Here is a 26,672-nt window from a genome sequence, read left to right on the forward strand (position 1 = left end):
CATGTGAGGTGGTGATGGCTTGTCTGAATAGCTTCAATGCACAATTGAAAAATCACTAAAGAGGTATTAATCTGCACTTGGAGGGGTAGTTGTTTAAATCACCACTTCCTTTGTGATTTGGATTGTGATTTAGATCACTGTAGTACTGAGTATGAGAGAGGCCCATGTGTCCATGCTCCTTTCCCATGCAGTTAAAGCAGCTGGTCAGACTATCATCTGAACTGGCCCCATATGTCCAGCAAAAGTGATATAAACAGTTCAATCAATAATACACAGATTTGTTGTGTGTGTCCCCCCCCCCCCCAGTATGCCTTAGAATGTAGTTTTAAAGTTCTCTAGTTTAAAGGGGATTTCTTGAAACATCAGGACATTGTACAGAAGTTGTCTAGGAAACGTGTACTCTGCATGAGTGGCTTCTGGGTTTTCATAATGCATGCTATCAAAACACTTTGTGAAAGCATTTGTTACCCACTCTTGTTTTAATATGGCAGTCTCTATGTGGTTGCCCTGCATATGATTGATGGTATCGTTTTCATCTTGCCTGAGCTTCAAAGGGGGGGGGGGAATAGCTTGTTTGCTTCATATCTCATGCAATATTTATGTACCTGCTTTTGCATGATTATTTAAATAGATGTGTGTTTTTATGGAGGTGTATACATACGTACAGCAATTACTAAAGATAATTGAAAAATGGATTTCTATTTAAGTTTTGATATTGGGTATTTTCATGGCAGATTAGCTATGCGCTTTTGCAGTTAGATTATCCCAGCATTTCTCATACTGTTTACTTAAAATACCCCTTTTCCTGACACATCATAAATATGCAAGCAATATACTTACACGTGATGGAAATGCGTATTGAGAATTGCTGATGGTTGAACACCTCGGTTATGTCCATATTTATTCTGGGCACTTTCACTTCCTGTTCAGCATGGCAGTTTTTGCCCCTTTCTTTGGTGTGAAGTGTTAGTAACTAATTGTGCAAACAGGCCTGAGATAAGCATGTGGATTGATATACTGTCTGCTGATGTCAAAAACAAATGGATGATTCCCTTGTTAGTGGAAAATAGTGATATTCTGTTCACAGTTAGTTGCACTGAATGGTCTAATGCATAACCTCAGGACATAGACTAGATGTCCCAGTCTAGTATCTATCTCTTGAACTTTCTGGATATGTTTCCCACCTGTTCTAGCAAAGTAAGACAGAACAGATGAATTTCACAGTCCTATGTCTCTCTGACCAATCATACACATGCCTGGTTCACTGGCCCAACTTTCCCAGTGAATCAAAAATGTAGGTTCCCAATTTCTTTTGTATCCTACTATCTCAAATATCGTAATATTCCATGAAAAAGGCAGGGCACAGCAGTGGAGTAGCTAGCAGGGAGCGGGGGGCAATCCACCCTGGGTACCACCCTTGGTGGGGTGTAACACCACAAATACCCCAACATTGCTAACATTGCGAAGGTTAGGAGTAACCCCCTCCTGCCATATTCCGTTGGATGCGGAATTTCCAGCAGAATGCAATGCAAAAAAACCGGACTGAAATATTGCCTTTCCATCAAAAGTTATGGCAAAAAAACCGTAAACAAAAAATTGCATGGAACCCTATGGAAAATGAAACCGAGCCATATTGCTCATTTACTCGTGAGTAGGCGAACTTGCCATGGTTAGTCAGAAAGGACAGGATGAGAGGACTCCAATGACACCAGAAAGGTTCCTATCCAATGAAAGCAGCCCCCAAAAAACACCCAAGAAGGAAGTCCCTTCCTCCAAGCAGACAAATGTATTGGGCCCTATGGAAAGCGAAAGTAAGCCATGCAGTTGCATTTACTCATGAGCAAGCAAATGTGCCTTGGCTCCTGGTCAAGTCAGGCAAAGAGGAATGCAAGGCTAGCTGCATGGTCCCCATCTGATGAAAGTGGAGCTCAACAAATGATCCAGAAGGTAGGCCCCCCCCCCCCAGAATAAAACAGAGGCCTGAGCTGGTAAGGTGGGCATGGGGGGGGGGCTGAAAATCTCACTGCTTTATTTGTGTGTGTGTGTGTGGGGGGGTGTTATTACAGGCAGGCTATAGAGAAAATTCACTTGGTGAAACACGGCTGGCTTCCCCTCATTTATCTGTTTTTCTTTAATTTAATTATTTATATTTATTTTATTTTGCTTGATGATGTCACTTCCAGCCATGACATCACTTCCTGTGGGTCCTGGACAGATTGTCATTCTAAAAAGTGGGTCCCAGTGTTAAAAGTTTGAGAACCACTGCCTTAACTCAAAACAGGCCAATGAGACATCCGGGGTGGGGGGGTGACACCCTAGTGACCAAAATTCTGGGAATCTTGGCTTTTAGGAATATTACCATCATGTTACATACCATTTGATGCAGAATTTCATCCATTGCTTGTGGGGAAATATTCAGTGCATTTATTTTTCTGGCCATTATTATTATTCATTCCATGTCATGACTATTACTATCTCTGTCTCACCTACCTCACAGGGTTGTTGTGAGGACAAAATAAGGCAAGGAACCAGGTACACCACCCTGAGCTGCTTAGAGGAAGGGTGGTATAAAAAGTGAATTAATTAATTAAACAATATAATAAATAATTAATTAATTAAGTTCATATGGGGTGTCAAAAATTTATGGGCCATGGGTGTCAAATGACCTAGCTACGCCTCTGGGGCACAGTTCCTAAGCATATATACCTTACGTCGAATACAAGTTCTTACACATCTCTGCCTGACTCCCCAAATGTCCAAAACAGATGAGTGTGTGAGTCCTTTTGGCAAACAGCCCTACACTAGGTGCTACCACCCCTTCTAACAGTCAGTCCTTCAGCCAAGGGGAACCTGAAGTCCTATGGGCTAACTCCCTAGACCTTGCAAACTCTGAGCTCTGACCACCTGCTGGGCCAGATCCTCCCCTCACCCTGTTTCATCTTCCCCCCACTCTCTCCGGAAAGCTGCTCTGCTGGCCAGTGGCTGGTCACTCCACACCATTGTCCTCTAGGCACTGAGACCCAGCACCAACAGGCCTGGGCCAGCGCCAGTGCACCTCGCTCCCTTGGTGCCGAAAATGTACTTTATGGCATGTTTGTGACACTCAGTGCCAGCAGCATATACATACCTATGGTAAGGCCCCTAGGATTGGGCCACAGAACTGCAATCCTATACACACTTTACTGGGAGTATGCCCAATTGCACTCATTTTGGCTTACTTCTGAGTAGACGTGCTTAGGATTGTGCTATAAGTGGCTTAGACTGAACCTAGATGGATCTGTTCCTTTTGTACTCATAAAGACACAAACCTGTAGTAATAACATGATTTATTTAAAGAATGGAATTACGGTTACACTTTACTTTGAAAGGCATATAAGTAATTGAGAGAAAACAGAGAGAGAGAGAGAGAGAGAGAGAGAGAGAGAGAGAGAGAGAGCAATAAAGCTAAGTTCCTAAGCTTAGTCCCTAATGCTCAACTGGATCTTTCCAACTCTTGGGCATAAGTAAAGCGTAGCTTCTCTACCTGCCATACAGCAGTGATATAGAAAGATGTCCATGATGGAAATAGCCAGGAGCACCCCTCCCCCCACAACAGGCTTTCTTATACCTTCAAGATAACCCTTGTCCAAACGAAACCTTGGACCAGCTGAAGTTTCTAGATAATGACTTCATTAGCTGGTGTTACTGCCAGTCACTCACTGCTAATAACTGGAGGATGTTTCTAAATAGCCCATGACGTTTTGGCAGCTACCAGCCAGGAGTCGCATAGCAGATGAGGCGACAATGAGGGTGCATGAATGCAGTGAGAGAGAATAGCAGAAGAATAAAGCAGCATGCAGCTGGAGAAGCACATTCTGATTTTTCACAGTTACATGGAATGAGAAAGTTGTGTGACTCAGGGGCCTCTGAAGGCATGCTGTTTGCTTTGTGGAACAGATGTTCAAGGGGGAAAGCTTGGATGTGAACTCTGCCCTCTCAAGAAAGGCAGCCCCAGTTCAAATTTCACAAAGACTCCTTTTAAGCTTGCCCTAGCCTGAATTGGAGCTTGCAACCCACCTCCACCATTTGCAGAAGGAGATCACAGGGCTTGAGTGCCAATCCATAATCTCTGGCTGAAAACTGATAGTACTCCAGGCAGTTAAGAAGATGCCCTGCTATGCCTTTCCTAGGTTGCACAGAGACCTCATTTGGAACCAGGGAGGCTTCTTCATTCTTAGGATTCTTAGCTTGATTTGTTTCTAGGGTAGCATCTGAAACCTCTGGGTTCTTTACACTGCCCCATGGGCATGCCCCATGATACTGCATATTTGTCAATAAGCAGAAATTACAAAGGGCACTATAAGCCAGCAGCGGACCTCCCCTTGGAAGAATGGGGCAAAAGCCCTGGGTACAGAGCTTGCGTGCCTCCAGGATTGCACAGGAAGCCTTAATGAGGCTTCCAGTGCAGTTGGAAACTGGGCTTCCAGATTTCCAGAAGCATAGTTTAAGACCACAGGTAAGCCTCAGATGGCTTCTCCCGTTGGTGCTGGAGTCGCATGAGGCTCCATGGTGATCCAGATGAGTGGGAGGGTGGCTTCATGGCACTTTACCCCAGGGCACTTCAAGGGGAGATCCGCCACTGCCATAAGTCACCAGTGATCTTCATTCAAAATGAAACAAAATGATACAGAGACCAGGTCACAAGTAGCTAACCTGTAGATCCGCAGCCACCAAACCGCCGCCCATGGGCCACATCCGGTGTGCTGAAAAAGCCATTACGATGCAGCACCATGACTGCCTGGCGCAAGGCTGTGGAATGATCAGGCAATAAGAAAGGTGGTTGTAGTGCAGAACAGATGGTCTTTTCAGCATGCAGCAGTCCGCATTTTGGAGACCACTGCTATAGATGGAAGCAGAAATGAACTCGGCATGTTAAGCATTTGCAAGCTATCCATTTTTTTTATTCCTGATTTTGCTTGTTTAAAACTACTTGGAGCAGCTTTAATAGTTCAACTGGCTATAACTTCTCTCATACTTTTTGATAAACAAGAATGTGGTTTGGATGACATTGGCAAGTGGAACAGTACAGGTTGAGTCTTGTTATTCATGAAGGTTCTGTTCCCAGAACTCACATGGATGGCAAAAATCGCATTAAAGTAAATCTTTTTTAAAAACAATGTCCCTTTGCTAAGAGATTTTTTTAAAAGGCTTGCTGGCCTTTGTGATGTAAGACAGAGTCATGAGGCAGACAATCCATCAATCAGTCTCTCTCCAGGCACTTAGAAAGGCTTCACTCAGAGTCAGCAACCCCTCCCTTCACCCAGAGCTCAGCGCTGGGAAAGAATGCAAAGGAATTATCTTTCTTTTATGTGCTCAGGGGGAAGGGAGGGGTTGCTTGCCTTGGAGTGAAGTTATTCTAAGTGCCTGGTAAGAGAATGATTGATGGATTGTCAGCTGGCTGCCCTCTCTTGCATTAACGAGGCTATTGTTAAACATCTTTTTTCATTTTATTTAAAGGGCCCTTTTCATAAGATAAAACTGTGGGTGAAAAATCCATGGATAATTAGGTTATACCTGTATAGGATCTGTTGATGATCATTGATGCTGGCCAAGCCCTCTTGGATTTTATTTTTCTGGGTCAAATTTTGCATGTATTGTGATGGCCTGTGAATGACCTGCTGGCACCCATGGAAATTATGTTACAGATACTGTCAGTCAGATACTGTCAGTCAGTACTGTCAGTCATCATCATCAGTTATGACTCTTGCTGTCCTGGCCAAATGAAATACAAGGTGGTCATCATATATTCTCTTTTGTAATGAATAGTCTTCCTGCCGAGGAGACCAGGGAGGTGTTAAATTAGCCCTAGAGAAAATGGTTCAGGGAAAAGACTCTTTGCTCACTTGAGTATTCCAAGAGCAAATGTCAGGGCTAGGACATCTTAGGCTTAGTTTAGGGAGCATTCACTCAGAACATACACAGTTGTATGTTGCTTAGCAACATTCCAATCAATGACAGCCCGCATATGCGACAGCTGCCGCTGATCCCAGTTCACCTCCCCAAACCTCCAATGCCACGGGGAGCCTTGGCTCAGAAAAGCCTCCAGAGGTGAGGGAGCATGGCTCCCCTTGCCTTTCAGAGGCTTTGCATAACATCAAGCCTCACTTGAGGAAAGGGTGCCAGTCCGCATCCCTGTCATTAAGCGACGCACAACTGTAATTGACAAAACCAACAACCATTTAAACAAAAGTTTCATCTATAGGAGACAATTGGTTATAAGCATTTGCCCCTATGCTCACAACTACCCTAAACCCAAAAGGTCACTATACTGGGCCCAGATTAGGCAAACATGTTAGTCTCTCCTCTCTCTCTCACACGCACAGAGCAACATGGTAGCCACATCTGTGATGTGTGTGGTATGAGCATGAGAAGCGGTCTTCATTCATCCTGTTACTAAATGCAACCTGAAGAATACATGGTATCTTAATGCAGGAAGTACTCTCACTAGCCAATGAGTCAGTCATTTATTTGCTGAATCCACAGGTCATCACAACAGATGCAAAATTTGACCCAGGAAAATAAAATCCAAGAGGCCTTTGGCACATCTATCCAAGACATATAATACAAATGAGACTGCCAGTCAAAAACATTGGCATCATTCTTAACAAGATAAGGCGATACCAAGTGATTACCTTGACAAGACACAGCAACGGATTTCACATACTTGTCTCTAAGTTTCTCATCTGCCGTTGTATGCCAAGCTTGGGGAAAATACAAATCTCAGAAGAAATTAACAGTTGTTCAGTGAGTCGCAATCATTTTCACACTTAGAAGTGAATTCATTTTTTGCGGTAGCTTAGAAGAGTGGAACTATTTTCCCCTGCTACACCGACATTTTGCTTTTAGAGCTACATAACCAAAATTTGTCACAAGTGCTTCACTTTATTTCTTTATATTTATATTCCCATGTATAAAAGCCAGGTTTGGCTTTCAGGATGGCTTTCAACAGTGCTTTTTTTTGTTAAAAAAAAAAAAAAGTGCAAGAACTCACAACTTGTTAATTTTTATTTATTTATTTATTTTTAAATTTATTTAAAATAAAATATTTTATTTTATATATATAAATATATAAAATATATAAAATATTTTATTTATTTAAAATAAATCTTTTATTTATTTATTTATTTTTAAATTTATTTTATTTATCTATTCATTTCATTTCCCTCTCTTTAAATCCCAATTCTCCAACTACTTAAGAACTAGAAAATGAGGGGAGATCTTCAAGAGAGAAGAACAAAAAGAGATGGACCACCTTGAGAGCGCACACCAAGGGTTATATCAAGGCTTGTTGCGCGTATTTGCAAATATGTAACAACCAAATATATTAATTAAAACTTTTAAAACATTTAATAAAGATTGGTTAAAACAACTGATGAAGGCAAAATATAAAAAATGATTACATAGAATCACTCTACAGATTTGTTTGAACCCAAATCAAATAGCACACAGGGGAGAGGGGGCACAAAAGATGGGTTAATTAATTGATTAATAAACAAGTTATGGATCAAAAATCATGTGGTCACACACCCTGTATTGGCTCAAGACATTGAAACATGATTGGTGCAAAGAAAAGAACATCCCCCTGCCCACTCTATCACCACATTCTGTGGCCAGGAGTTCCACAGGCACTCAGTGTGAGTGGACATCCCCTGGTTCTGGTGTTCTGTGAGGGGGAAAAGAGCATCCCCCTACCCACTGTATTTATCACCATGTCCTGAGGCAAGGAGTTCCACAGACACTCAGTGATCCAACCCCTAAAATTCAGCCACTGAATTGAGGGCAACAGATTCAGAACAGTCCAAAGAAAGTTCTTCTACACACATGTATAGAATTTGCAGTCACAAGATGTGGTGATGACCAATCCTAAGCATGTCTACTCAGAAGTCAGTCCCATTAGAGTCAGTGAGGCTTACTTCCAGGAAAGTGTGGACAGGATTGGGCTGATGGGTGGCTGGATGGGTGCAGGAAAGTTGGTTAGGGCAGGGCTTGCCAGGCCAGCATGTGCTGCAGAAACAGACTGGGATAAAGAAGACAAGCAGATCAGCCTGGATGCTGCAGAAGAAAAGTGCATGGAGGGGGAGAAGAACACTGGACAAATGCAGACCCCCAGCCTAGGCATGTCTACTCAGGAGCAAGTCCCACTGTAGTCAATGGGGCTTACTCCCAGGAAAGTGAGGACAGGATTGCAGCCTGAGAGTCCGCTCCTATGCATGTCAACTCAGAAGTAAGTCCCACAAGAGTCAATGGGGCTTACTCCCAGGAAAGTGTGGCTAGGACTGCAACTTATAGCCCAAGCCTAGGCATGTCTACTCAGAAGCAAGTCCCACTATAGGCAGTGGGGCTTACTCCCAGGTAAGTGTGGAGAGGAGTCCAACCCCCCCAGCAACAAAGGAGCTCTCCGCCTCCTCGCCCGCCTCGAATACCGGGGTGGGGGGTGGGTGGGCGGCGCTCAGCTCCCAGCCCCCAGCCCAGAAGGTGCTGCTGCCAGCCGGCCTCCTCCCTCTCCCGACTCGCCCTGCCCAGGGGAGCTCCACAGAGGGACCCACGCGCGCCCCGAGGTCAGCCAGCCAGCCAGCCAGGCGTGTGCTTTGTGTGCTCCGCGGGGCGGGGCTGGGCGGCTGTGTCTCCGGCTGGGGAGGAGAAGATGGCAATCCCGGCTCCTCCCACCTTTCTTCCCATCCCTGAGTATTGGTCGCTCCATTGGTGGCAGCCGGGGAGGGACTGAGAGTTGGTCCCGCTCGCACCTTCTGTTTTGCTGGGAACCTCCATGCCTCATCACCGTACAGAGGATGGGGGACTCCTCTGCAGAAAAAAGGTGCCAGAACACAGTTCCGGTGCGTTCTATTAGAAAAAAAAGCCCTGGCTTTCAATGAAATCCATTTGTAGGCTCAACATCATTGGGAATGTTGCTATATGTATGGAGACATCTTCTGCCCATTGAAACTTGATGATACCATCCAAGTTCTGGGCTGTTTTCCTTCCAGCAGAACAAGCTGCAGGTAGACTGGAGAACATGCTGATCATAGAATCAGAATCATTTGCAGAGGTCAAAATGTGTATATGAATAGATCCAGGTGGTTACTAGTCATAATGGCTATAGATGATACTGTTTAGAGACAGAGTGCCTTTGCAAAGCAGTTGCAGAGCAGTCAGTAGCATAGCTAGAGGGGGGCAAAACAGTAAGTACCTGCTTTTTATTTTGTTTCTGATTTTTTGTTTCTTTAAAAAGAGATGAAATTTGTCCAAAGTCTGCTGTTCCTATTGACTAGCACTCTCCATTCTGTAAAGATTTCTCAAAACAACTTCTGAGAAGTACCAACCCAGATCACATTTTCAATTTTTTTCTTTTTGTTTTCCTTAGATTTAAAAGTTAGAAACATGTTCTATTTCTAGATGTAAGGTTCTGATTTTATTGTGACGCTCTAATATCTGTAGCACAAATCGGCTTCATTCAGACAATTCCTGTTTGTCTGAGCCTGTTGTTTCATAGAAAAAGTTTCTTAAAAATTACCTGTTTGAGAATGAGCTCACACAACCATGTTCTTCAACACACAGTGGCATTGAGAGGAGAGCAGTCTGGGCACTGGTTTGCACAGTTATTCTTGAGTAGCAGAAGGAATGACGATACTTAAGCACCAACAGGTACGTAAGCAATCCATACGTATTGGCAATACATGGATGGCTAGCAAGAAGGAACATGAAGTGGAGAAGGACCAGATAGCAGGAGAGTTCTGTGACCAAGATTTTACAAACTCCCCACAAGGAAACACAGAGGCAATTGTAATATGACTGGGGTGGGGCGTTGTGCTTTCATGGCCCTTGATGGTTCACCCCTGGATGGAGAGGGGTGCTTTCTATTGTACTGGTTCCTGAGGAGAGTGTGGCAGCGAACTTCTTGATTGCTCTGGAGGCCTGTGTCCCCATTAAACATGCTACCCATGATTGAATTTGCAATTAAGTTGGTGAAGGAAGCCAAGATCAAAGGTATTTCTATTGTGATTAATAATAATAAATAATAATAACTTTATTTCTACCCCGCCTTTCTCCCCGAAGGGACTCAAGGCGGCTTACAACATATTAAAAACAATTTAAAAAACAAATAAAAACATATTAACACATACTAAAAACAGCAGTCAGAGTAAAAAAAAATAGGTAAAAAGAGCATAGAGCAGCAGCAAGTCATAAAAGAATCAGGCCTGTAAAAAAAATATTAAAAGATGTTAAAAAGATGTTAAAAGGCCAAGAACTCAGAAGGCCTGTTTAAACAGAAGGGTCTTCAGGCCTTGCCGAAAGGTCTCAAGAGAGGGAGCCATTCTTAAGTCAAGGGGAAGGGAGTTCCATAGCGTTGTTGCCACTACTGAGAAGGCCCTATTTCTTGCAGCTGCCCTACGTACCTCCCTAGGCGGCGGCACTTGTAAAAAGGCCTTCTCTGATGACCTGAGAGGGCGAGCCGGATTGTACGGGAGCAGGCGATCTCTAAGATACCCTGGTCCAGAGCAGTATAGGGCTTTAAAGGTCAATACCAGCACCTTGAATTGGGCCCGGAAACGAATGGGCAGCCAGTGCAGCCGCTGGAGAAGCGGACTGACAGGGTCGAACCGCCTACCTCCAGTAACCACACGGGCCGCCGCATTCTGCACAAGTTGCAGTTTCCGAACCGTCTTCAAGGGCAGCCCCACATAGAGTGCGTTACAGTAATCTAATCTCGATGTCACCGAGGCATGGATCACCGTGGCCAGGTCTGCACGATTACTCATGGACATGTTTACCTCAAAGTCAGGATTTGTTTATGTTTCAATATGCTGACCAAAGTGCACATAATTTTTCAAGAGCAAGGCTTCTTTTAACCCAGCTAGTGTGTATGGGGGTGGGGAGGGTTGCTCTGATGAACAAAAGTTTGGCCTTTTCTCTAAAGGCCTCTGGGACCAGAGGCTTCCTTGACATCCACCTGAGCAAGATGACATGAGACTGTTCTGACACAGCCCCATGCACACCATTCCTCTTCTCTTTCATACTCTTTCAGAGTGGAACCAATGGGTTCCATTCATCCTTAAAGAACATGCCATCTTGGCACATGCTATTTTTAAAACTGTTCATCTCTTCATCATGTCGCTGTCTGTCATCCCATCTCATTTCATCTAGGTAGTGTCATAAAAGGTGTCTGGAGTTGCTCCAGAATTGAAAAGCTGGGACGCTACAGGGAATTCTTGCATTTCAGACAATGAATCCAAGCCAGTGGACCTGTCACCTGTACTCTCTCATTCATATTGTAGAAGGTGCCTGAATTAATCATACAGTCACGAGGCTAGAAAGAGTATCAAGTGCAACCATAAAACCAGGGTGTGCTGTAATTAAATGCAAATGTTCATCTAGCCTAGTGGTTCGCCAACTTTTTTGACTGGCAACTCCTTTGACCTACTGGGCCATTGGCCATAGCTCCCCATTAGGGCTGCAATCCCCACACATTGTAGAGCACAGAGTGAGTTTTTCGTGAGGATTCTGAGGCTCCTCGGGCTAGTTTCTATGATGGCTCACAGTTTAGGAACCACTGATCTAGCCTGTTCTTAGTGATTTGATGTGCTGCTTCTAAGATTACAGCAGGACCAGCCTCTTAATTTGGCTAATTAACTAGTTGCCAATATCAGTGTCTCCGGAGCAGTGCTGGCACCACCAGGTTGCTGGGGATCCCAAGTCAAAAGTCCTGCACTGGAGCTCATCATGGCACTCCCACCTACTCCTGCTGGAACATAGGGTGCCCTTACTCCCATTGGGACTGAAAGTTCAGGGCCAGTGTCTGAGCCCAAGGGTCACTTGATGTAGGGTGCAAATGCTGTCCCCTGTCGCAACAAGCCACCCTGCCCCAACTGAACCACCCTCAAATAAGGAGGAAGAAGAGGGAAGGGTCCCTTCCACAGTGGGACTTCCTGTTCATTTTCCAAAACAACAACAATAACAACAAAAAAAAAACCCCTGTGTTAGAATAAGTAATGAGACAACACTAAAGAGGAGATAAGGAGTTGTCCTTCCTTGCCTCTCACCTTTTCCTGTCCATTCAGCCCTAGCTGAGTGGGAAGAGAGAGCATGGAAATGATGATGGTGGCAACCACAGCACCTTTCTCCTCCTCCCCTTCTAACACTACTGGAGGGGAAAGAGGGTTGCCATTCTCCTAATCATCTTCTTGCTCACTCTTATCAACCAGGAAGAGGCTTGACGTACCAACCAGAGGGGCTTCGTTAGTGGTGGACTGGAGAGAGGGCAGGCTCCAGAATGCTTCTCCCTGCCTAGGTGGCAAGCACCAGGTGGGTGAGAAGCAGCCATTTGGAGCTGCTCTTCAGCAGCTCTGGAGGGAGAATGGAGCTCTCGTGATCCTCTTCCGGCTTGCAGCAGCCTGGAGAGCATGGTGGATAAGCAGGCAGGAGCCTTGTCCGTTTGCCATCCCTCCAAGGGTACAGCTCCACATGACCATTTCGGGTCACTTCATGGCAAGGCTGGCCCTGCCATCTTCTGTTCCAAGATGGAGATAAGGCAAAGTTTCCATGTAATAAATAAAATCACAGTTACCACACAGTGTAACAAGGAAAGGCTATCATTCATAGTTTCTTTTTCGGTTCTTCTTGTAATAAAACAAACTAACCTCAAAAATAAATAAGCGTGCTCTTAATTTTCAGACACACCTGTTAAAAATGTGTCTTCAACAATTAAAGTTCCTGCATTACAGGATGTAGTGAAAATTTATTCTCCATAAAGCTTTAAAAAAAAGTTCTATTCAAAAGTACCAACTATTCTTTAAAGACCTGTATTTTCAACAGTTCTGCTTCCTTGGATTTTGAATTAATCTGCTCATGAAAAACTACAGAATGAAAGATATTTAACCTCAAAGTGTTCTTTTCAAGGAGCTTTTTAATGGGGAAAGAAATGTTGTAATAATTTTTGCAGAATGGCGGTTTGGCAAATTAGAAATTAAAGCATTGCCGTTAAAGTGTTTTGGACTGAGGATTCTTTTCCCCTTTTCACTTTGCAATATATACATGAATATATACATGGGGTTGCACTCCCCCTGAAGGAGCAGGTCCGCAGCTTAGGGGTCCACCTGGATTCCCAGGTGGCGGCTGTGGCTAGGGGGGGACCTTTGCTCAGCTTCGGCTGGTGCGCCAGCTGCGGCGGTACTTGGATCGTGCAGACCTGGCCATGGTGATCCATGCCTCGGTGACATTGAGGTTGGATTACTGTAATGCGCTCTATGTGGGGCTGCCCTTGAAGATGGTTCAGAAACTGCAACTAGTGCAGAATGTGGCGGCCTGTGTGGTTACTGGAGGTAGGCGGTTCGATCCTGTCAGTCCGCTTCTCCAGCGGCTGCATTGGCTGCCCATTCATTTCCGGGCCCAATTCAAGGTGCTGGTTTTGACCTTTAAAGCCCTATACTGCTCTGGGCCAGGGTATCTTAGAGATTGCCTACTCCCGAACAATCCAACTCGTCCTCTTAGGTCATCAGAAAAGGCCTTTTTACAAGTGCTGCCGCCTAGGGAGGTACGTGGGGTGTCGGCAAGAAATAGGGCCTTCTCAGTAGTGGCACCAACGCTATGGAACTCCCTTCCCCTTGACTTAAGAATGGCTCCCTCTCTTGAGACCTTTTGGCGAGGCCTGAAGACCCTTCTGTTTAAACAAGCCTTCTGAGTTCTCGGCCTTTTTAACATCTTTTTAACATCTTTTAATATTTTTTACAGGCCTGATTCTTTTATGATTTGCTGCTGCTCTATGCTCTATTTACCTATTTTTTATCTGACTGCTGTTTTTTATGATATGTGTTAATATGTTTTTATTTGTTTTAAATTATATTTTTAATCTGTTGAGATAAAATTGAAATTTTTCCAAAATTTTCCAAAATCGCTATCGCAGGAGACACCATGGCACCTTTTCGTGATTAACAAAGATCTTTATGAATGTGCATAGATCTCGAGAGGCGTTATTGCTTCAAAGATAAAAGATGTAGATGTCAGATGAGCTGTCATGGCTTCAAATGGTTAGCAAAATTATTCTGTCATTGCTTTGGAATCATCTTCACTAACACGCCACAGAGTCAGCAAAATGCATGCAGTACTTCTGCTGATGCTGCTTTGTTCTTTTTGGTTCTTTATTTCTTTATTGATAACATACCTCTGAAGAAATAAGTATAATGACTGCACTGATTGTACTCCTTGCAATATTGATACACGGAGAGAAAAATATGTTAACAGACTTGATTGATGTTGCAGCTTAATCCTGTGCAAGCTTAATAGAGAGTAATTCTCAATAAACTTTGTGAGACTTGTCTCCAAGGCCTAGGAGAGGGGGGTAAAGGGGGTAATTTGTACCTGGGCCAGGGTCAGAAAGGGGGCCCAGGAGCCAAAGGAGAAATTTCTGGAGCCAAGGCCAGAAATTTCCTGGGTTCTTACACTCTAGGCCCAGGAATGCATACATTCCTTAACAGTGTCACTTGAGGGAGGAAACTGATCTGCTACAGTAGCTGTTTGGCTTAAGGATCCACTTACCATGAAGAAGCGTAGAGGAGCTCAGTGACATAGCTGTGGGACTACAGCTGTTGCAGAAGCACGTTTTGGTGGACATTTTCCATTCTAGTGTTAGCCTAAATACAATGATACTCATCTCCTCCAATGATTTTCTATAGTTGAAAGATTTTAGAGAGACTAAGGGGGCAATTCAGAGGTGCCCTTGAGCTGACACAAGTCTCTTGCGGCGACCCAGGGTGACCCAAATGTGCCATAAGGCATGTTTGCGCCTTCTCGAGAGGAAACCGGGCCGACGCTCTGAGAAACGCTGGCCTGTGGAGGCTGACACAAGCCTCCACGTCGGCTTCCTCTGACTCTTGTGTTGGCTCGGCCAGGCCGACGCAAGGACAAAAGGTAGGTGGAGGGGAGGCAGGGAGGTGTTCCTGGGCAGGGGGAGTGTGAGCGGTGGGCGGCCCTGGGGGTGGGCAGGTGGGGAGTGGGAGGCAGGACTGGGATCCCACAGTTATGATGGATACCAACCCCTGTTCTGGCTGCTGGTGTTCTATTTGGGTTAAGCAGACATTTGCCCTCTTACCCCTGGGTAAGTCCCAGTAGACATTATGGATCAATTTGAACCTGTACCAAAGATATTACTAGCACAAGTCTGAGTTGATCTATGCAGGTGGATCGGGCCTGGGAAGAGGAATAGGATATAATGTGTGCTGATGCCACTGATTCCGCACCCTCCTGGGCCTGACCCTCTCACCCTGCCCCCATTCCACCTCCTCCCTGTCCTCTCCCACCCTTCCTCCACCCCTGCACTGCTCAGGAAAGTGTCCCTTCCCACTAGCATGCCTGGCCTTCTCGCTGTTGAAACATACGTTCTTCCAGCACTACTAGAACTTAGAATTGGGCCATTAATCAATGCAAACTGAAGTACTGATCTTAAGAGCCAAATGCCTTCAAATTGTTAACAATGATTTCAAATTCTGGTCAAAGTCAGATATCAAATATCAAAGTCAGGTATGCGACTATCCTCAAAATGAATGGTGGCTGATGAAAGTTATAATATTAACTCTTAGAGTCCATGTTTAGTACTTATTTCAGAACAAGGCACAGTTGTTTTTTTAAAGTCTAATGCTGTGATGATTACAGTGACACAAAACTACCCAGTTCCTGAGCTGTGTAACTATGGCGCTAAATGTTGAGACAAGATGTCTGTCTAATTTAAACATTGAATAGCTTTTCTCCCCTTTCGCTTTCTTTTTCAAAGAATGGTGAAAATAAAGGAGAAACTTGCCTTTGTGTGGGGGGTGTCCTAAGTAGGAAGCTTTCAAACCTGCTATTAGGAAAAGAAGTCACTCATGGCAACAAGAGTTCTTCAATCAGAAACAGTATCAGCTGCAGAGTTGAAGAACCACTTAGAAGCAACATGCAAATGTAGGCAAGTTAAGTTTGGAAGGCTCAAGTGCACCAAAAGCTGCCTTTCCCTTACCCTGCTAAACCCCTTTTGCATTTGCGGCTCTTGACGTTTGTCATGTTCGTTTCCAGTCCAATCTCCACATCCTCTTTGCAGTGGCATTTCACAGGATTCTGGGCGATGCTAATTAGGCAAAGGAGTAAAATAGTTCACAGTTGTCAGGTTTGTTTATAAAAATGAGCTGCTTTATTATCGCCATAAGAAACATGACAAAAGCCTCTTGTCTAAATGGAGAGGTGATTCCAAGCATTTCTCAGCCTTGTTTGTTCTTGCTAACTAGTGAGAGGTGGTTCATCTGGAGTTGCGGTTGACCAAGGAAGGCTCTGAAGCTCAGTGCTTTGCACACAAAAGGCCCCAGGTTCAATCCCTGGCATCTCCAGGTAGAGCAGAAAAATTCACCTTTGGAACCGTAGAGCAGTGTTTCTCAAACTGTGGGTTGGGACCAGTGGCGTCACTAGGATTCACGTCACCCAATGCGGGAAGCCTGCACGTCACCCTATGCAGTGGGCGGGGCAACACCCCAGGTGGTGGGTGTGGTTATGTACTATCACCCCGCCCCCACTGGTTTTTGGCTGTACCTTTTGATAGAACACAGATATTTCAATGTGGTTTGTTTCATTGCATTCTGCAATCCTCCAAACAACAAAGGCCAGGGTACAGCCAAAAACCAGTGGGGCGGGGTGATAGTACACAGGGTTAGGATTCAATATATTTGCAGCTAGGAGGGAGGGACCTCTTTCTCAGGTGTTTTTTGGGGGCTGCATTCATTGGATAGGGACCATTCTGGTGTCCTTGGATTCCTCTCAGCCTGCCCTTTCTGATGGACTATGGCAAGTATGCCTACTTGCAAGTAAATGTGCGATACGACTCGGTTTCACTTTCCATAGGGCTCCATACATTTTTTTCTTTCTGGCTTTTTGGCCATAACTTTTGAAGGAAAGGAGCAATTTCACTTTGGTTTTTTGCATTGCATTCTGCTGGACATTCCACATCTAACAGTGTATGGCACAATGGGGTTGCTCCTAAAACTGTGATTTTAGCATGTCATCCCCAAGTGCACATCACCCCCCTTGTGCGTCACCCGGTGCAGCCCGCACCCCCCGTACCCCTAGTGACACCACTGGTTGGGACCCACTAGGTGGGTCGCGAGCCAATTTCAGGTGGGTCCCCATTCATTTCAATATTTTGTTTTTCATATATTAGACTTGATGCTACCATGATATGTGACTGCATTTGGAGAAATGTTACAGACCTGTAATTTGAACAAGCTACTATATATATTCTTTTAACAATGATAGTCAATGGGCAAGTGTGGGTAGGATTGCAACCTAAGACGGTTAAAAATTTTCCTGCTCAATGACATCACTTCCGCTTACGACATCACTTCCAGTGGGTGAAGTGATTCATTCTAAAAAGTGAATTCCGGTGCTAAATGTGTGAGAAACACTGCCCTAGAGAGTTGCTGCCAGTCAGCGTCAACAATACTGAGTTTTGAACCAATGGTCTGACTCAGTGTAAGGAGCATCTATGTTACATCAGTGTAAGTAGCTCAGTGTAAGGAGCATACTATGTTAAGTATGCAGATGGAAGTGAGTTTGTGTAAAAGAGAAGGTATGAGTGTATGTGGGCATGCACACATATTTATTTATTTATACAGGTATTTATATACCTCCTTTCTTTGGTCATCAGATTTCTCCTCAGACTTTAATCCAAGGCGGTTTACATAGGCAGGCTGTTCTAAACCTTACAATTGAATAGTTCTAGTCTTTCATCGAACTCCTCGTTCCAGCTGGATTCCTTCCCGGTCTGGCCTCTCTCTGGCCCTTCGCCTCCCACGCTCCACTTGACGGCAACTCTTCTCTGCCACCAAGGGTCAGCTCATCAGTATATCAGCGTGTCATCAGTTCTCTGGTACTTCCGGTTGTCTTGAACTGGCAGCTTCTCATCTTCAGGCATACAAGGCGGCAGCTCTACCAGCTGAGCCATGTGAGGTGGGGATTAGCATGTTGGACTTACGGCCCAATCCTACCCTTTCCTCTGCTGTAGCTTGCAGCCACACAAAAACAGGTTGTTATTTTTTTTTTGAGGGGGGGAGGAAATGGTGATTGGGAGATTTGGGAGGGGAAAGGGAAAATTTTTCCCCTTGCCCCTCCATAAACCCCTTGATTGCCAGTGGGTCTTCTTGGACCTGCACCCACTCTATAGCTGGTGCAGGTCCAAAGAAACAAAGAGGGCATGTCAGAGGGCTCCAGAGGGGATAGCATTTGGTGCATGTCACTGATGCCAGGAGACACCCCCTGCTACCTCTGAAGGAATTAGTTTCGCCTAAGTCTGAAGGAATTAGTTTTGCCTAGCCACCCAGTTTGCTCCTGGAGAGTGTTGCAAGGTGCCTGAGTCTTGAGTCTTGAATTCCCTGATGGCTTGGGGGGAGTTCAGTGGCTGCAAGAGCTAACTTATAGCCTGCATGACCTCAGTATTCCCTGGGGCTGAGGGACTGGCTGTTTATCAGGGTGAAAGGTATTTGCCCTAAAGGAACACACACCCATCTGGCTTGCCTACATTTGAGCTAGCCAGTTGGCTACACCTTAGAACCTTGTACTGAGTGATTACACCAAGCCAAGGGGCACAGTTCTTAAATGAGTAAGCCAAATTGTTTAAGAACTGTGCCCCTCTACACTCAGTGTGATAGTTTAGGCCCTTGAGTGTGTGGAGCATGTGAGAATAACCAAGAACAGCAGCCTAGTCCCTCAAGCTGAGAGTTCAGACACCTTGAGAGGATCAGTTACCTGGTTGGGAACGTGCACCACTGACTCACTTGGTGTGTTTAGACAGTAGGCCAGTTGTGCATAAAAACAGATCAATCATGGGAACCTGAAGTGAGAGAACCCTTGACCGTGACTGAGGGATGCTTTTGTGAGACAGAATAATATGTCAAGAGACCTGTGGTCCAGATCTTTCAGTGTTACTCTTATGGTGCAGAAGCAACACATGCTGCAGGGACCCCAAAGTGTGGACTTTGAAAAACAGGACATTTTGGTTGAGTTTTTAACCTTGTTTAATTTTTTTGCCTGATGTGAAGGAGGCAGAATACATTCCGAATTCTATCTCACAGATGTGTCATGAAAAGTGAGGCTGTGCCACCCTCCTTCCCATCAAATCATCAGAATACGCAATGCGCTGGATATGAGGAAGTGGCACGGGCATTTAAATTGCGGTGGGTTATAGAAATCAAGGCTAAGTGGCTTTTCCATTCTGTGCTTTTCATTAAATAAAAAGAAATCTAAGTAGATCTCAACAGTGGTAATTTTTCAGTAGCGTGTTCACAGAGGCCGAAGCATTCTCTTCTTTATTCATTCACTGCAGCAAATATAAAGGCCTCTACTGTTTGCAGGGCCTTTTAAAAAAAAAAAGTCTGGATTTTTACATCAGCTTGCAACCCAGCAGAGTCCTGCTGCTGCAGCCTGCGTGAGATGTTGCTTAGATCTGATACAAAATACATACCCGAACTGAATACAACATCAGATATGTGGTCTTCCGGAGCCCAAGATTTCTATTAGTAACATGTTTGTGTGTCATCCACTTGTGTACTTTCCCCCCTCCTGACTCTTCCTCCGTCATTTAGTAGGACAAAAAGTGACAGCTGCGCCTGGTATCCTTTGTTTACTGAACAACTGAAAGGAATGTTGGGAAGCTTCTCCCTGGCATTTTACACTAACATGTTGTCATGGACAGAGAGTTGACAGAGCTCCATCTAACCAGCTAGTCAAGCACAGCAGCCTTGCAAGCGTCAACCTGCATTTCCACTGCTGTGAATTTTTTATACCTTTCAGGAGAAGCTAGCATCCGCACTGCAGTTGAAAATATTGCGCTACAGGGATTGCAAGATAAGAATATTAACTATTTAACTATTTTAAAACACACACACACACACACACACACACACAACTGTTTCAAAGTGGTTGCAAAACAAATGAAAAGATGGTTCCCTGCCTCAAACAGTTCACAATGTCAAACAAACAAAAAAGACACTAAAGTCTCATTTGCTGTTAGAAAAGATGCTATGAAAGGCTGCAAAGGCACAATATGGACCATTTCTCTCCCCCTGTAAATACCACTTCAAAGCTGCCAGTGAGCGCAGTGAGCAGGAGTATGTGTTATGCAGTATTTATGCTGTAGACTTCTGTAGACCTCCATTGTCAAGAACCAGGCCCCACGATGCAGTCATTCTTGAATCTCAGCCGTGCACTGCAACCTCCGGAAGGCCAACGTATTAATAGTATTACACGCTCCCCATTTCCCCAAGTGGCGAGAAGTTCAGAGGCAGAGCTAGAGGGCTTGTGCATTTTTTGGATAGGAGACAGTGCTGGAGACTTAAGGGAAGCCTGTTCAAAGCAAAAAGGTTACTAAAGCAGGCAGTGCAATCCAATCCCTTTATTCTGCATCAGATGCTAAAAAACAATCCTTGAAGTCTCCCTAAACACATTGCAGTTTTAGTTAAATCCAGCTAAAACTCTATAAGAATCTGTCTAAATTCAAACAACTGCTTCCAGCTCTCCCCCATCCCCACTTCAAACTGGTCCTCTCTCTTTCTGCTAGCTGAAACGTGTCACCTTTGAAAGGCAGAGGAGAAAGATTTCCAGTTATTAAAGTGCATTCAGCTCTTCTATTAAGCCTGGACCACCTATTAGTTGCTATGTGATGAAACCCCCTTAACAGTAATTAGAACAGCCCAACTCCTAACAATTACCTAACATTTATAAAGCTTTAGAGGGTACAGGATGCTTTGCATGCATTATTTCAGTCATCTGTACAACCTGCTGATAAGTTACATCAGCATTGTTATCTCGAAACAACAACAAACAGTTAAGGACAGTTAAGCTTCCCAGTACACTCAGCGGTGAGAAGGCTCAGTTTTGACTGGTACTGGTTTCCTTTGGAGTTGAAGTCACTGGAGATTTAAGATGCCTTTGTAATAGTATTAAGTATTTTCTTAATTTTATTACAGTATTTTCTTAATCTCTCTATATAAAAACAAATGTCCTGACTCTCATCAACACCCAGTCCAAATCCCGGAACCTAGAAACATGTAGTACAGGGAGCGGAGCACATTCATTCCATGATGCAAGGACCAACTAAGAAGGAATTTTTAGAAATTTGACCCCTAAGGGGGTGAAAGGGGTAAAATGTGTTTTCACAGATTCCTCAATATCTCGTAGGCCAGACGAAATATTCACTTGGTTTTTGCTTACAAAGGTCACCCATACAAATGCTTAAAAACGTAATTCAGAATTTCACCCTAAACAACCTCTGAAGGGGTGAAACTAAATTCTGGGGTGAATTATAGAACCCTTCCTATTACTTAGGCCTGGCTGGTTTTCCCCCTGTACTCCCTGTGAGAGACCTGTGACCAACATGGCTGGTCCTTTTAACTTAACTCTTTTTTAAGTCTGTATGGCAAGGGGTAGTAACAGTAAAAGAACAGAAAAATAATAGTCATTTGAGTGTTTACTCTGCACAGTAAAATGAAATGTATTTCTGGCTCAATGCAAAGTTCTGCTACCCCGTGATTTGGCAAGCCTTCCTCCTGAGAATGTGTGCTATCTCCAGCCCTTGCTCTGCTTATCCCTGTGTTCAAGTGAGAGGATAGTTAAGGGAGAAGCACCAGCTCAAGATTTGTTTGGCACAGTCTACCTTCCTTCACAGGAGGCCTTGCTCTACTTATTCCTGTGTTCCAGTAAGAGGAGAGTTAGGGAGGGGCATTGACTCATTAATGACACTACTCAAGTCATTTGAAGGGATAGAAATGGAGCACAGGGGAACCCCAATATCTGCAGATCCCATATCAGTGGTTTCAGGTCAATTTCAATTGTTCATTGCAGTCAGATGAAAGTTAAAGTAGTTAAATACTGTTGTGAAGCACGGATATCATGCTAGTTAACAAATATATAGATTGAGCATTGGATAGAGATTGACAACAGAGTACTCAGGGATGGCCCTTCCACGGGATGGCCATCTTCCTGCCTTCACTGCTCTTCTTCATCCTTCCTGGATTGGAGAAGGAGGAGTGGGAAAAGAGGAAGAGGAAATGTGGAGGAGAAGAGAGTGCTGAGCTAGAACGTTGGAGAGTGGCAGGAGCAGAGGCTGGCATGGGTAAGGAAGCCAGAATTTGGCTTGCCACATCAGGCATCCAGAGGTCTTGGGCTGGCCCTGACACCATCCCTTACAAGGAAAAGCAGGTTACATCAGTTCTCCAGAGAGACATTCCTGCACCTTAAATTCTAACTTCCAGCTCTTTCTCTTCGCTTCCATTTCCAATCTTGTTCAAATCAACTTTGCAGCATACTAGTGAATGCAGCATAATGAATGTCTCCTTCAGGGACATGATTAAACTAGCAGCCAAACTGACAAAAGTTGGCCAATGGATAGTTATTACCTACTCCTTTAACAGCATTTTGCCTAAGGCAACCTCTCAGGTGAGACTTAAAGTGGCAATGCCTGGTTTGCAGCCCAGTCTCTTCACTGTCACACTGCAACAGACCTCACAGGTATGATATTCCACTCCTGGAAATGTATATCTTTGGGAAAAAAATTAACTTTGACCTTGACAGCATACCTTTTCCTAGTAAGACACCCCCCAAGTATGTCCATGTGTTGAATGCCACCAGGGCAGTGCTTCCCAACCTTTAGGAGACTGTGGACCACTGTGGCAAAAGTTGGAATTGTTGGGGACCACATGCAACCCCCCACACCCGCACACACAAAAAATATTTAAATTTGTAATATAGGTTGCCCTTATTATCCATGGGGGTTCAGTTCTCAGAACCCCCACGGATAACACAAACTGGAAGTCACTGAAAACCAGAAGTCATGTTTAAACGATTCTGGGTTTCATTCTGAAGCTTGCAGGGACCATGGGCGAAAGCGTATGGCCCCTGAGGGCTTCAGAAAAGCCTCCAGAGGCAAGAGGAGCACAGTTGCCTTCACCTCCAGGGGCTCCAGTTTTGTCTGCACTATGGGTTCAGGGATTAGAAAAGATTTGTAATTAGAAAAGATTTATTATTTATAGAGCAGATTTGTGGTTTGCTGCTTTTGCTGCAGCTGCTGGCAGTCCGATCTCCGCCCTCTATAGTGGTCCATGGGGGACTGCTCATTCAGCGATCAAAAGTGATTTTTATTTTTCTGAGACCTCGTGGGCCACTTTTCAGGGTTTTGTGAACCACCTGTGGTCCCTAGACCATGGGTTGGGAACCAGCACCCTCGGGGGGAATAGAAGCATTTGAGTCAGATGGTAGGCTAGCAAAAGTGGTTTAGTGGTGAGGAATGGGAAGGGGGAGGAATATAAAGCAAGCAAGAATGTTTGAAGTGTGGTATGTTACACTGTCCTGATCTTCTTCCTCTTCCTCCTCAAAACACATAGGATCTCAAAACACATAGATGAACAGGCCTTGCTGAGGGAGAATCAGCATGGCTTCTGTAAGGGTAAGTCTTGTTTCACGCACCTTATAGAATTCTTTGAAAAGGTCAACAGGCATGTGGATGTGGGAGAACCCATGGACATTATATATCTGGACTTTCAGAAGGCGTTCAACACAGTCCCTCACCAAAGGCTACTGAAAAAACTCCACAGTCAGGGAATTAGAGGACAGGTCCTCTCATGGATTGAGAACTGGTTGAAGGCCAGGAAACAGAGAGTGGGTGTCAATGGGCAATTTTCACAATGGAGAGAAGTGAAAAGCGGTATGCCCCAAGGATCTGTCCTGGGACTGGTGCTTTTCAACCTCTTCATAAATGACCTGGAGAGAGGGTTGAGCAGTGAGGGTGCAAAGTTTGCAGACGACACCAAACTTTTCCGAGTGGTGAAAACCAGAAGTGATTGTGAGGAGCTCCAGAAGGATCACTCCAGACTGGCAGAATGGGCAACAAAATAGCAGATGCACTTCTATGTCAGTAAGTGTAAGGTCATGCACATTGGGGCAAAAAATTAAAACTTTAGATATAGGCTGATGGGTTCTGAGCTGTCTGTGACAGATCAGGAGAGAGGTCTTGGGGTGGTGGTGGACAGGTCAATGAAAGTGTCGACCCAATGTGTGGCGGCAGTGAAGAAGGCCAATTCTATGCTTGGGATCATTGGGAAAGGTATTGAGAACAAAACAGCTAATATTATAATGCCGTTGTACAAATCTATGGCAAGGCCACACCTGGAGTATTGTGTCCAGTTCTGGTCGCCGCATCTCAAAAAAGACATAGTGGAAATGGAAAAGGTGCAAAAGAGAGTGACTAAGATGATTACGGGGCTGGGGCACCTTCCTTATGAGGAAAGGCTATGGTGTTTGAGCCTCTTCAGCCTAGAAAAGAGACGCCTGAGGGGGGACATGATTGAGACATACAAAATTATGCAGGGGATGGACAGAGTGGATAGGGAGATGCTCTTTACACTCTCACATAACACCAAAACCAGGGGACAGCCACTAAAATTGAGTGTTGGGAGAGTTAGAACAGACAAAAGAAAATATTTCTTTACTCAGCGTGTGGTTGGTCTGTGGAACTCTTTGCTACAGGATGTGGTGATGGCAACTGGCCTGGATGCCTTTAAAAGGGGATTGGACAAGTTTCTGGAGGAAAAATCCATTACGGGGTGCAAGCCATGAAGTGCATGTACAACCTCCTGATTTTAGAAATGGGCTATGTCAGAATGCCAATGCAAGGGAGGGCACCAGGATGAGGTCTCTTGTTATCTGGTATGCTCCCTGGGGCATTTGGTGGGCCACTGTGAGATACAGGAAGCTGGACTAGATGGGCCTATGGCCTGATCCAGTGGGGCTGTTCTTATGTTCTTATGTTATGTTCTCCACCTTTGGAAATTACATAAGTATGTGTTCCTACATCTCATTTAGTTCCATAGTGGTCAAACTTAGTCAGACTCTGTATTGTCTACCCTGACTGGCAATGGCCTCACCAGGGTTTCAGGAAAGGATCTTTTTCAGCCTTATCAGAAAATTCAGGGGATGTTCAAATCATGGACCCTATCACTGAGCTCAACCGCTCCTCACCATAGTTCCATGCTGTGATTGCTTCCCCTGTTCCAAGTCACAAACTTGCTGACCTCCAAAGAGTCCCATATGTGGTGGTGGTGGTCACTAACTTGAATGGCTTTATACGGGACTGGACAAATTCATGATGGGTAGGTCTATCAGTGGCTGCTAGCCATGATGATACTTCTGGTACTTCTGGGTTCAGTGGCAGGGGAGAATGGGGAGGGGGAGAGAAGTAAGCTTTTCTCCCTTACTTGTGGGTTTCCCAGATGCAGCTGGTGGGCCACTGTGGGAAACAGGATGCTGAACTAGATAGGACTTTGACCTGATCCAGCAGTGCTTTATGGTGAAAGGCACTGTTTGCCCACTTTGGCGTTTGTTGTGTAATGAACAAGGTTAAAAGAATGTTTTATTTTGTTTTTTTTTTTTAAATTCATGTCAATGTATTAAAACTCAGGCATTCAATCAAACACGGTTGTCCTTCAGGGTAGAGGTATATTGACAGCATACTGTCACAGGCAGTGATTCAAAGTCAAAATCTTTGCACTGCCTATTCTTTTGTACAACAGGGAACTGCAACCTACAGGGTTTCCAAATCTGACTCTTTCTATTATCTCTAATTTGACATAATATAATTAAAGGAGCAATCGGGGGAAGTGTGTATTTACACAGTCTGCAGCGTACTTACCGGTTGAACATAAAAAGCTCACGTTGAGTGGCTCTCTTATTGCTTGGATATCACCATAAAGGGAATATGGCTAACAAGGCATAGAGTGTCTTTGTTCAGAATAGTACAGCAAACCCCTTCTGTGCCACATTGCTTTGATTCTGAAGACTTAATTGGTCCGGGAGAATTTTTTGTCGCACTTTTACACTCAGTGAGCTTTCCCTTTCTGTCTAGGAGGAATGAAATTTAAGGATTACTCCTAAGCAATTGTTTAAGGAGGGTAGGGAACAATCTCCCATCATGTTTCAAGTCACATGTTTGTCTTTTTAGGGAGCACCTGAAGCTCTAGTTGTTTTGAGTGTTTAAAGGATACAAAATAAAGGCTGTTGATCACTGCTTGAATTATAGGTGGCAAGGAATGCTCAGCTATTACCTATTCTCTGCAACCTCCCATTACTCCTCCCTGCCTTTTTAGACATTTATAGGGATCATGCTTTAACTAAACCTGAAGTGAGACTCAGGGACTGGAGCTTGCAGGTTTCATAAAGGACCACCATTCACATTTTCCCCATAATATAGGCATTGGCCTGGGTCAATTGGGATTTTCAGTCTTCTGAAATTCTTTACACAGTCTTCACTGGGGCTTAATGGTTAGTTAGCCTTGAAAAGAATCAAGAACATGCTTCAGAATCTTGCCCTAGACCAGGGGTGCTCAAAGTTTTTGGCAGGAGGGCCACATCATCTCTCTGACACTGTGTCGGGGGCCAGGGAAAAAAGAATCAATTTACATTTCAAATTTGAATAAATTTACACAAATGAATATATTAGAGATGGAAAATGAATGAATGCATTCAAGCCAGTTTATGATTCCATTCACACTAATGGGGGGGGGGAAGAGATCTTCAAGCCAATTTATGATTCCATTCATCCTAATAAGGGGGGGAGATCTTCATGCCAGTTTATGATC

This window comes from Tiliqua scincoides, chromosome 3 (assembly GCF_035046505.1).
Source record: "Tiliqua scincoides isolate rTilSci1 chromosome 3, rTilSci1.hap2, whole genome shotgun sequence".
NCBI classification, from domain to species: Eukaryota; Metazoa; Chordata; class Lepidosauria; order Squamata; family Scincidae; genus Tiliqua; species Tiliqua scincoides.